Source organism: Papio anubis, chromosome 15 (assembly GCF_008728515.1).
Source record: "Papio anubis isolate 15944 chromosome 15, Panubis1.0, whole genome shotgun sequence".
Classification (NCBI taxonomy): domain Eukaryota; kingdom Metazoa; phylum Chordata; class Mammalia; order Primates; family Cercopithecidae; genus Papio; species Papio anubis.
Genome location: NC_044990.1, coordinates 39730526 through 39742718, shown reverse-complemented (window position 1 = coordinate 39742718; position 12193 = coordinate 39730526). Strand labels below are relative to the sequence as shown.

At 38.3% G+C, this 12193-nt stretch overlaps 1 long non-coding RNA gene across 5 annotated transcripts in view; it reads right to left on the bottom strand.

Annotated features, from left to right (window-relative positions):
- The window catches only part of LOC103879286, a 160644-nt gene that overhangs the window by 116892 nt on the left and 31559 nt on the right, over positions 1 to 12193 (bottom strand). The window contains exon 3 of one of the 5 annotated variants that reach the window (XR_001896915.3): positions 445 to 572. The exons of the other annotated variants lie outside the window; for them this stretch is intronic. This is a non-coding gene — a long non-coding RNA (uncharacterized LOC103879286). The remainder of the gene's footprint in view (positions 1 to 444; positions 573 to 12193) is intronic. 5 annotated transcript variants of the gene reach the window in all.

The following is a 12193-nucleotide window of genomic DNA, read 5'->3' as shown; positions in this document are numbered from 1 at the left end:
ATATTCTGGATGGATGTGAATATAAGTAATTGCACTATCGCAGGTTAAGGGAAGATGAGCAGTTTGGACCAGAACCAATGGGAGTACAAAGGAGAGTGTCATCAATTCTGCTTGGTTGAGTCAGAGAAAGCTTAATAGAGGAGAATACACAAGAGGTTTGTTCTTGCAGGATAAAAGTCTTAGTCTATCAAGGGAACAGTAAGAAAGAACATTACAGACAGAACGAAAGTTTGTGCAAGATATGAAATAATGAAACTTGTCCAAAGAACTGTAAATAGATCCATATACTTGGAAAGCCTTAGAAGCTGCAGACTTTGGTGTCAGAAAAGCTGGATTTGAATACAGCTCCAACATTTACTGCTTTGGTAATTTTGGTCAGGTCACTTAATCTTCCAACACTTCTATTTTACTCATTTTGAAAATGAGGATAGCAATGGTATTCACCTCAGATTTTGGGGTATGGATTGAATAACATATGTCATTTTATAGAGTTTCACACTGCTTTTGGCATGTGGAAAATACCATACAATTGCAAGAAGTTGTCATAGTTGAAGCTGTCATCATGGTTGTTGCTGTTAACATAGGAAAAAAGAGGAGATAAAGTTGAAGAGGATTGTGGATGTTCTGCTAAGACATCTGACACACACATTTTTAAATGTTAATTTAAAAGTTAATTTCATTAACAGCATTTTTCAAAATTGAGTGAAATCCATTCTTAAACCTTAACATCCTTTATATGTACAACTTAAACTTCTAGTTATATTTCTATATCAACCTTCAATACTTTCACTAATCCCTTCCTTGGCCCACATTCTTACAATTGTCAATTTACTGTTATGTTTAGCCATGTAATTCTAAGCATTTTCCCAAGATGCAAAAATTAATTTTCATTTTTGTCTTCACTTGCAGTCATTTCCGTGAATAAAGAATTAAACTTTTAACTTGACACTTTCATCGTAAAATGTCCCAGACCTCTTTTTGTCAATCTTCATTTTTATTTCACCATACTCATTTGTTCAACTGATTAATAGTTAAGAAAACAGAAAAAATACTTTCATACACATGCTTTAATAGAACTACAAGGCTGACATAATTATATTAATTTATGGCATATAAATAGCGCTTTCATTATATATTGTCAAAAATCATGTTTTTAAATAAATGTTTTAAATAAATACCTAAAACAAAAATCATGTTTTAAATGAATGTATACAGATTATTTGATTCAAATATCCTGGTTTGAAAATTTATTAAAAAGCTATTTATGGAAGATGTCAGGAAGACATTTATGCATGAAAATGATTTTATGCATGAAAAAATGCAAAAGTATACATTTTTTACTATGTTTCAAAATAGTCATTTCCCTAATTCTCACCCATGATATATTTACATTGCCAAATTCCTCCTACTGAACTAGCAAAAAGTAAAAAAAAAATCAGACATAAAGATGTTTAAAGAAAAATATATAATCCAAAGTAGTTACACTTTGCATGTATGCAAGAATACTATCTTTAAATTTTGCCCATAGTAAAATCATTTTTAAAAAATTATTATTATTATTATTATTTTTAAAATTTATTTATTATTATTATACTGTAAGTTGTAGGGTACATGTGCATAACGTGCAGGTTTGTTACATATGTATACTTGTGCCTTGTTGGTGTGCTGCACCCATCAACTCGTCATTTACATCAGGTATAACTCCCAATGCAATCCCTCCCCCCTCCCCCCTCCCCATGAAATAACATTGTCTTGGGATTAAGAAGAATGAAACCTTAAATATTGAGGAGTATATAAAGTAAGGACATTTCAGCATACTTACTGTGATATCATTCATATACCATAAAATTCACCCATTTAAATGATTTTAGTATATTAAATGATTTTAGTATATTAACAGAATTAGGCAACCACCCCACAATCTAAGTTTAAAACACAGATTAATCACTCCTACAAAAACCATGTACCCATTACAGACAGTCCTAATACCCTCTCCAGCCCTAGGCACCATTATCTATTTTCTTTCTATCAATTTGCCTGTTCTGAACATTTCATATAAATGGAATCATACAAATGGTCTTTCATAATTGGCTTCTTTCCCTTAGTGTAATGTTTTCAGGGTTCATTCATTTTGTATCATATATCAATAATTAATTCCTTTAATTCCTGAATAATATTCTTTGTGTGAATATAGCACAATTTGTTTATCCATTCATCAGTTGATAGATGATATGGTTTGCCTTTAAACCCACCCTAACCTCATCTTGATTTGCAGCTCCCATAATTCCCACATGTTGTGGGAGGGACCCAATGGGAGATAATTGAATCATTGGGGCAATTTCGTCCATACTGTTCTCACAGTAGTGGATAAGTCTCATTCAATCTGATGTTTGTATAAGGGGTTTCCCTTTTTTTTTGGCTCTGATTCTCTCTTGTGTGCCACGATGTAAGATATGCTTTTCACCTTCTACCATGATTGTGAGGCCTCCTCAACCACGTGGAACTGTGAGTCCATTAAATCTCTTTTTCTTTATAAATTATCCAGTCTCAGGTATGTCTTTATCAACAGCATGAAAATGGACTAATACAGTAAATTGGTATCAATAGAGTGGGGCATTGCTGAAAAGATACCTGGAAATGTGGAAGCAACTTTGGAACTGGGTAACAGGCAGAAGTTGGAACACTTTGGAGGGTTCAGAAGAAGATAGAAAAATGTGGGAAAGTTTTGAACTTCCTAGAGACTTGTTGAGTGGCTTTGATCAAAATGCTGATAGTGATATGGACAATGAAATTCAGGCTGATGTGGTCTCAGATGGAGATAAGGAACTTGTTGGGAACTGAAATAAAGGTGACTCTTGCTGTTTTAGCAAAGAGGTTGGCAGCATTTTGTCCCTACCCTAGATGTCTGTGGAACTTTGAACTTGAGGGAGATGATTTAGGGTATCTGGCAGAAGAAACTTCTAAGCAGTAAAGCATTCAAGAGGCAACCTCGGTGCTGTTAAAAGCTTTCAGTTTTAGAAGGGAAACAGCATTTGCAGCCTGATAATGCAATAGAAAAGAAAAACATGTTTTCTGAGGAGAAATTCAAGCAAAAATTCGTGTAAGTAATGAGGTGCCAAATGTTAATCCCCAAGACAATCAGAAAAACATCTCCAGGGTATTTCAGAGAACTTTCTGGCAGCACTTCCCATCACAGATCTGGAGGCCTAGGAGGAAAATATGGTTTTGTGGGCTGCGTCCAGTGCCCCACTGCTGTGTGCAGCCTAGGGACTTGGTGCCCTGAGTCCCAGCTGCTCTAGTCATGGCTAAATGGGGCCGAGGTACAGATTGGGCCATGGCTTCAGAAAGTGCAAGCCCAAGCCTTGGTTGATTCCACATGCTGTTGATCCTGTGGCTACACAGAAGTCAAGAATTGAGGTTTGGAAACTTTTGCCTAGATTTCAGAGGATATATGGAAACACCTGGATGTCCAGGTAGAAGTTTACTGCAAGGGCAAGGCTCTCATGGAGAACCTCTGCTAGGGCAGTGCAGAAGGGAAATATGGCATTGCAGCCCCCACATGGAGGCCCCACTTGGGCACTGCCTAATATGGAGCTGTGAGAAGAAGGCCACCATCCTCTAGATCCTAGAATGGTATGTCCAACAACAGCCTGCACTGTGTGCCTGAAAAAGATGCAGACACTTGATGCCAGCCCATGAAAGCAGCCTGGAGGGAGACTGTATCCTGCAAAGTCACAGGGCCAGAGCTGCCCAAGACTGTGAGAACCCACCTCTTGCATCAGGGTGACCTGGATATGAGATGTGGAGTCAAAGGAGATCATTTTGGAGCTTTAAGATTTCAGACTTGCATGGGGCCTTTAGCCCCTTCATTTTGGCCAATTTCTCCCATTTAGAATGGGTGTATTTAACAAATGCCTGTACCCCCATCATATCTAGGAAGTAGCTGACTTCCTTTTGATTTTACAGGCTCATAGACATAATGGACTTGCCTTGTCTTAGATGAGACTTTGGATTATGGGCTTTTGAGTTAATGCTGAAATGAGTTAACACTTTGGGGGACTGTTGAGAAGGCATGATTGGTTTTGAAATGTGAGGACATGAGATTTGGGAGGGGCCAGGGCAGAATGATATGGTTTGGCTGTGTCCCCACCCAAATCTCATCTTGAATGGTAGCTCTCATAATTCCCTCATGTTGTGGGAGGGACCCAGTGGGAGATAATTGAATAATAGGGGTGGTTTTACCCATACTATTCTCATGGTAGTGAAAAAGTCTCATGAGATCTGATGTTTTTATAAGGGGTTTCCCCTTTTATTTGACTCTGATTCTCTCTTGTATGCCGCTATGTAAGACATGTCTTTTGCCATGATTGTGAGACCTACCCAGCCACATGGAACTGTGAGTCCATTAAAACTGTTTTTCTTTATAAAATACCCAGTAGTGGGTATCTCTTTATCAGCAGCGTGAAAACAGACCAACACAATGAACATTTGAGTTGTTCCTATATTTTGCTTATGATAAATGATGCTATTATTACTACTTAGATACAAATTTTGCATGCATGTATGTTTTAATTTAACTTGGTATATATATAAGAGAAGCATTGTCATAAATTAAACACTATGCTTAACCTTTTGAGAAATTGCCGAACTGTTTTCCAAACCACTGTACCATTTTACATCCCCACCTGCAATGTGTGAAGATTTCAGCTTATTAATATTTTATTAATAAAAACTATTAGTGTCTGCTGGAATGAAGTATATCCCATCAGGACAAGTTTTTTTGTAAGAATTCATTCCCTTGCATTTTTGACATTTTCTAGAAGGGTTACTGACTTTGTGATGTGAAGTTATTGCCCATTCACCTACTTGTAAACAGTCTGTCTTTGCTTATAGCTATCCTAGTGAATGTAAGGTGGCACTGCACTGGGGTTTTAATTTTTTATTCATCACTTTCTCTTACAATCCATTTTGTTTTTTGATGGGCCAGTAGATATATCATCTTTTATTCCTGATTTTAGTTATTTGAATCTCTCATTTTGTGGGTCTACATTGACCAATGATAGTTTTTCAATACTGTTGATCTTTTCAGGTAATCAACTTTCATTTTGTTGATTTCTCCATTATCTTTCTATTCAATATTGATTTATTTTTCCTCTAATATTTGTTATTTTTTCCTTCTATTTTTCTGAGTTAGGCTTGGTCTTTTCTGTTTGTTTTTTAATGTGGAATATTAGGTTGGTGATTTGAAATTCTTTTTTTTTTAACATAGATGTTTACAGCAATAAATTTCCCTCTGATTATTGCTTTTGCGTATCCCATGAGTTTTCATATATTGTGTTTGTTTCTTTTCTTTTTCCAAAGGTGCTTTTTAATTTCTCTGGTGATTTCTTCTTCAAACAAGAAACTGTTATGTAAGACTATGTTGCTTAATTTCCATATATTTCTGAATTTTCCAAATTTGCTTCTGCTATTGACTTTTTATTTTATTCCAATGTAGTTAGAGAACATACATTTTATTATTTCAATCTTTTTTAAGTTTAATGACACTTGTTTTATGGCCTGAGTGGTTAACAGCCAGTAGAAAACTTACATATATGCAATCCACATTTTAAAGAAATACTCTATTTTATAATTTAAATCAATGTAGTTATACTATTTGTAACATCATAAAACACTATTGTTGCCTTTGATAACTTTGAATCCATTAATGCTTGTATACATGAATTAGAACTTAAATGCATAAATACCTATCCTTTCTAAATATATTTATTTTCATTTTATCCTTTTGATTAACAAATAATAATTGTACATATTTATGGGTTACACAGTGAAGTTTCAATATATTTAATGTACGGCAATCCCATCAGGGTAATCAGCATATCCATCATGTCAAGAATTTATCATTTCTTTGTGTTGGGAGTATTCAATATCTTCCTTCCAGCTATTTAAAACTCATTAAATAATAGTCTTGACCATAATCACCCTGAAGTGGTATGTAACCCTACAATTTATTCCTCCTACCTAGCTATATTTTGTATTCTTTAACAAATCTCTTCCTATGCCTCTCTTCCCCTACCCTTTTCAACCTCTAATATTCTCTGTTCTACTTTTTATTTTTATGAGATCAACTTTTTTTTAACTTCCACATATGAGTGAGAGGATGCAGTGTTTAACTCTCTGTGCCTGTCTCATTTCACCTAACATAATGTCCTCCAGTTTCATCCACGTTACAGCAAACCTTTCTAAATCTAATGCTTATATCATCCTGTCCTTACACTTGAGATTGTCTCTGTTTTCTTTGAGATATTGCCACTTTACCAGGAGTAGGAAGTAAACACTAATTTATTGCTTTTAAAAATAGCTTGCTTTCCAAATTATTCCATAAAATATCAAATATTTTCAAAAATTATTAGTGGAGGAAACGTAAGAACAGCATCAAATGTTCTACATTACACTGGTAGACTAAAACTAGCTTCATCCATATTTGTAACTCTATCTATAACCCTCTCCTCTACTCTCATCTATAGGCACATCTATGCTTAGCATGCAGTGTATATCCAATATGAATATTGGTTTGTCTTTTCGGCAAGTCCGGTCATACTGTCATCAACGAAAAATATCTACAGAAGCCGAAGTTTTTCTCATAAAAACAGAGGAGAACTCTTTCTGAGTGGACATTTCTCTCCAGGAAACATAAGAATTTGGAACTCCAGACATATCCCGCAACATCTGCCACTGAAGCAAACTATAACTTTCCCCAAAGAGAAGAAAAAGATCAATAGGTACAATAAGTTTATAATATTATAAGCTTTTCCCAAAGAGAGGAAAAAGAAAAATAACTGCTAAACAATGGGGTAGCCAGTAGAGCTTGAGAGGATAGAAAATGAACCTAATATAGAACTACCTAAAAATCAAGACGATGCAAATGTATAGAACAGAAAGACGGGCAGCAACTTCACATCACAAAGTCAGTAACCCTGATAGAAAATGAAAAGAGTACAAGGGAATGAATTCTTACAAAAAAACTTGTCCTGATGAGATATATTTCTGCTGCTGATACTCAGGCAAACAGGGTCTGGAGTGGACCTCAAGCAATCTCCAACAGACCTACAGCTGAGGGTCCTGACTGTTAGAAGGAAAACTAAGTAACAGAAAGGACACCCACACCAAAACCCCGTCAGTACATCACCATCATCAAAAACTACAGGCTAAAACCTGTAAAACCACAAAGCTGGGGAAAAAGCAGGGCAGAAAAACTGGAAATTCAAAAAATCAGAGCACATCTCCCCCTCCAAAGGAATGCAGCTCATCACCAGCAATGGATCAAAGCTGGATGGAGAATGACTTTGACGAGTTGAGAGGAGAAGGCTTCAGTTGATCAAACTTCTCAGAGCTAAAGGAGGAACTATGTACCCAGCACAAAGAAATTAAGAATCTCGAAGAAAGAATGGAGGAATGGATAACTAGAATAATCAATGCAGAGAAGGACATAAACGAACTGACAGAGATAAAAACCATGACACGAGAAATACATGACAAATGCACAAGCTTCAGTAACTGACTGGATCAACTGGAAGAAAGAGTGTCAATGATTGAAGATCAAATGAACAAAATGAAGCGAGAAGAGAAGTCTAGAGAAAAAGAAATGAACAAAACCTCCAAGAAATATAGGATTATGTGAAAAGACCAAATCTACGTCTGATTGGGGTGCCTGAAAGTGAGGGGTAAAATGGAACCAAGTTAGGAAACACTCTTCAGGATACCATCCAAGAGAACTTCCCCAACCTAGTAAGGCAGGCCAAAATTCAAATTCAGGAAATACAGAGAACACCACAAAGATACCCCTCAAGAAGAGCAACTCCAAGACACATAATTGTCAGATTCACCAAAGTTGAAATGAAGGAAAAAATGTTAAGGGCAGCCAGAGAGAAAGGTCGGGTTACCCATAAAGGCAAGCCCATCAGACTAACAGCATATCTCTTGGCAGAAACTCTCCAAGCCAGAAGAGAGTGGGGGCCAATATTCAACATTCTTAAAGAGAAGAATTTTCAACCCAGAATTTCATATCCAGCCAAACTAAGTTTCATCCATGAAGGAGAAATAAAATTCTTTACAGACAAGCAAATGCTTAGAGATTTTGTCACCACCAGGCCTGCCCTACAAGACATCCTGAAGGAAGCACTCAACATGGAAAGGAACAACCAGTACCAGCCATTGCAAAAACAGGCCAAAATGTAAAAATATCACAATGACAGGATCAAGTTCACACGTAACAATATTAACCTTAAATGTAAATGGACTAAATCCTTCAATTAAAAGACACAGACTGGCAAATTGGATACAGAGTCAAGACCCATCAGTTTGCTGTATTCAGGAGACCCATCTCACATGCAGAGACACACATAGGCTCAAAATAAAGGGATGGAGGAAGATCTACCAAGCAAATGGAGAACAAAAAAAGCAGGGGTTGCAATACTAGTCTTTGATAAAACAGACTTTAAACCATCAAATATAAAACAGACAAAGAAGGCCATTACATAACAGTAAAGGGATTGATTCAACAGGAAGAGCTAACTATCCTAAATATGTATGCACCCAATACAGGAGCACCCAGATTCATAAAGCAAGTCCTTAGAGATTTACAAAGAGACTTAAACTCCCATACAATAATAATGAGAGACTTCAACACCCCATTGTCAACATTAGACAGATCAACGAGACAGAAAGTTAATGAGGATATCCAGGAATTGAACTCAATTCTGCACCAAGCGGACCTAATAGACATCTACAGAACTCTCCACCCCAAATCAACAGAATATACATTCTTCTCAGCACCATATCACACTTATTCCAAAATTGACCACATAGTTGGAAGTAAAGCACTTCTCAGCAAATATAAAAGAACAGAAATTAGAACAAACTGTCTCTCAGACCACAGTGCAATCAAACTAGAACTCAGGACTAAGAAAATCAATCAAAACCACTCAACTACATGGAAACTGAACAACCTGCTCCTGAATGACTACTGGGTACATAACGAAATGAAGGCAGAAATAAAGACATTCTTTGAAACCAATGAGAACAAAGATACAACATTCCAGAATCTCTGGGACACATTTAAAGCAGTGTGTAGAGGGAAATTTATAGCACTAAATGTCCACAAGAGAAAGCTGGAAAGATCTAAAATTGAGACTCTAACATCACAACTAAAAGAACTAGAGAAACAAGAGCAAACACATTCAAAAGCTAGCAGAAGGCAAGAAATAACTAAGATCAGAGCAGAACTGAAGGAGATAGAGACACAAAAAAACCCTCCAAAAAGTCAATGAATCCAGGAGTTGGTTTTTTGAAAAGACCAACAAAATTGATAGACCGTTAGCAAGACTAATAAAGAATAAAAGAGAGAAGAATCAAATAGACACAATAAAAAATGATAAAGGGGATATCACCATCGACCCCACAGAAATACAAACTACCTTCGGAGAATACTATAAACACCTCTATGCAAATAAACTAGAAAACCTAAGAGAAATGGATAATTTCCTGGACACTTACACTCTTCCAAGACTAAACCAGGAAGAAGTTGAATCCCTGAATAGGATAACAGCAAGCTCTGAAATTGAGGCAATAATTTATAGCCCACCAACCAAAAAAAGTCCACGACCAGATGGATTCACTGCCAAATTCTACTGGAGGTACAAGGATGAGCTGGTACCAATACTTCTGAAACTATTCCAATCAATAAAAAAAGAGGGAATCCTCCCTATCTCATTTTATGAGGCCAACATCATCCTGATACCAAAGCCTGGCAGACACACAACAAAAAAAGAGAATTTTAGACCAATATCCCTGATGAACATCGATGCAAAAATCCTCAATAAAGTACTGGCAAACCAAATCCAGCAGCACATCAAAAAGCTTATCCAGAGGGCGGAGCAAGATGGCCGAATAGGAACAGCTCCAGTCTCCAACTCAGGCATGTGACACAGAAGACGGTGTTCTGCATTTTCAACTGAGGTACTGGGTTCATCTCACTGGGGAGTGCCAGACGATCCGGTGCTGGTCAGCTGCTGCAGCCCGACCAGCGAGGCTGAAGCTGGGGCGAGGCATCACTCACCTGAGGCACTTAAGGGGGAAGGGAATCCCTTTCCTAGCCAGGGGCTGAGACACAACACCTGGGAAAATCGGGTAACTCCCACCCCAATGTGGCTTTAAGCAAGCAGGCACGGGAGGTCATATCCCACACTGCCTGCCCGGGAGGTCCCACGCCCCGGAGCCTCCCTCATTGCTTACAGCAGTCTGTGATCTACCCGGCAAGGCAGCTTAGCCCGAGGCTGGGAGGGGCGCCCGCCATTGCTGAGGCTTAGAAATGGGTAAACAAAGCTGCTGGGAGAAGCTCGAGATTAAGATAGCTCAAGGGAAACCTGCCTGTCTCTGTAGACTCCACCTCTGGGGACAGGGCACAGCTACATAACAACAACAACAACAAAAAGCAGCAGGAGTCTCTGCAGACGCAAAGGACTCTGTCTGACAGCTGAAGAGGCAGTGGATCTCCCAACTTGCAGGGTTGAGATCTGAGAAGGGACAGACTGCTGCTCAAGTGGGTCCCCTGACCCCTGAGTAGCTAACTGGGAGACATCCCCACTAGGGGCAGTCTGACACCCCACCTCAAAGGGTGGAGTACACCCTGAGAGAGCTTCAAAGCAAGAATCAGACAGGTGCACTCGCTGTTGAAATGTTCTCATGCCGTCTTGCTGACCAGGCAAACAGGGTCTGGAGTGGACCTCAAGCAATCTCCAACAGACCTGCAGCTGAGGGTCCTGACTGGGGAAGGAAAACTATCAAACAGGAAGGACACCTACACAAAACCATCAATTACATCACCATCATCAAAGACCAGAGCAGATAAACCCTGAAGATGGGGAAAAGCAGGGCAGAAAAAGCTGGAAATTCAAAAAATAAAGACATCTCCCGACAGGCTGGCTCATACGCCAACATAGGATCAAAGCTGAGACCGGAGAATGACTTTGACGAGATGAGAGAAGAAGGCTTCAGTCCATCAAATTTCTCAAGAGCTAAAGGAGAATTACGTACAGCGCAAAGAAACTAAAATCTTGAAAAAAGTGGAAGAATGATGGCTAGACAATTAATGCAGAGAAGGTCATAAGCGAAATGAAAGAGATGAAAACATGACACAGAAATACGTGAGCAAATGCACAAACCAGTAACATTTCGATCAACTGGAAGAAAAGTATCAGCGATTGAGGATCAAATCAATGAAATGGCGAGAAGAGAAACAAAGAAAAAAAGAAAGAAAAAAAGAAATGAACAAAAGCCTGCAGAAGTATGGGATTATGTAAAAGACAAATCTCCGTCTGATTGGGGTGCCTGAAAGTGAGGGAAAATGGAATAAGTTGGAAAACACTCTTCGGGATATCATCAGGAGAACTTCCCAACCCTAGTAGGGCAGGCCAACATTCAAATCCAGGAAATACAGAGAACGCTAAAAGATACTCCTCGAGAGAGCAACTCAAGACATAATTGCCAGATTCCGCAAAGAGTTGAAATGGAAGGAAAAAATCTTAAGGGCAGCCAGAGAGAAAGGTCGGGTTACTCACAAAGGTAAGCCCGTAAGACTCTGTATGAATCTCTCCGGCAGAAACTCTCCAAGCCAGAGAGGAGTGGGGCCAATGTTCAACATTCTTAAGAAAGAATTTTAAACCAGAATTTCATATCAGCCAAACTAAGTTTCATAAGAAAGTGGAAGGAGAAATAAAATCCTTTACAGATAAGCAAATGTAGAGATTTTGTCACCACTAGGCCTGCCTTACAAAGAGACCCTGAAGGGAAGCACTCAACATGGAAAAGAACAACCGGTACCAGCCATTGCAAAAACATGCCAAAATGTAAAGACCATCGAGGCTAGGAGAAACTGCATCAACTAACAGGCAAAATAACCAGTTAATATATCATAATGGCAGGATCAAGTTCACACATAACAATCTTAACCTTAAATGTAAATGGACTAAATGCTCAATGAAAAAGACACAGACTGGCAAACTGGATAAAGTCAAGACCCATCAGTCTGCTGTATTCAGGAGACCCATCTCTGCCTTAGAGACATACATAGGCTCCAAAATAAAAGGGATGGAGGAAGATTTACCAGCAAATGGAGAACAAAAAAGCAGAGTTG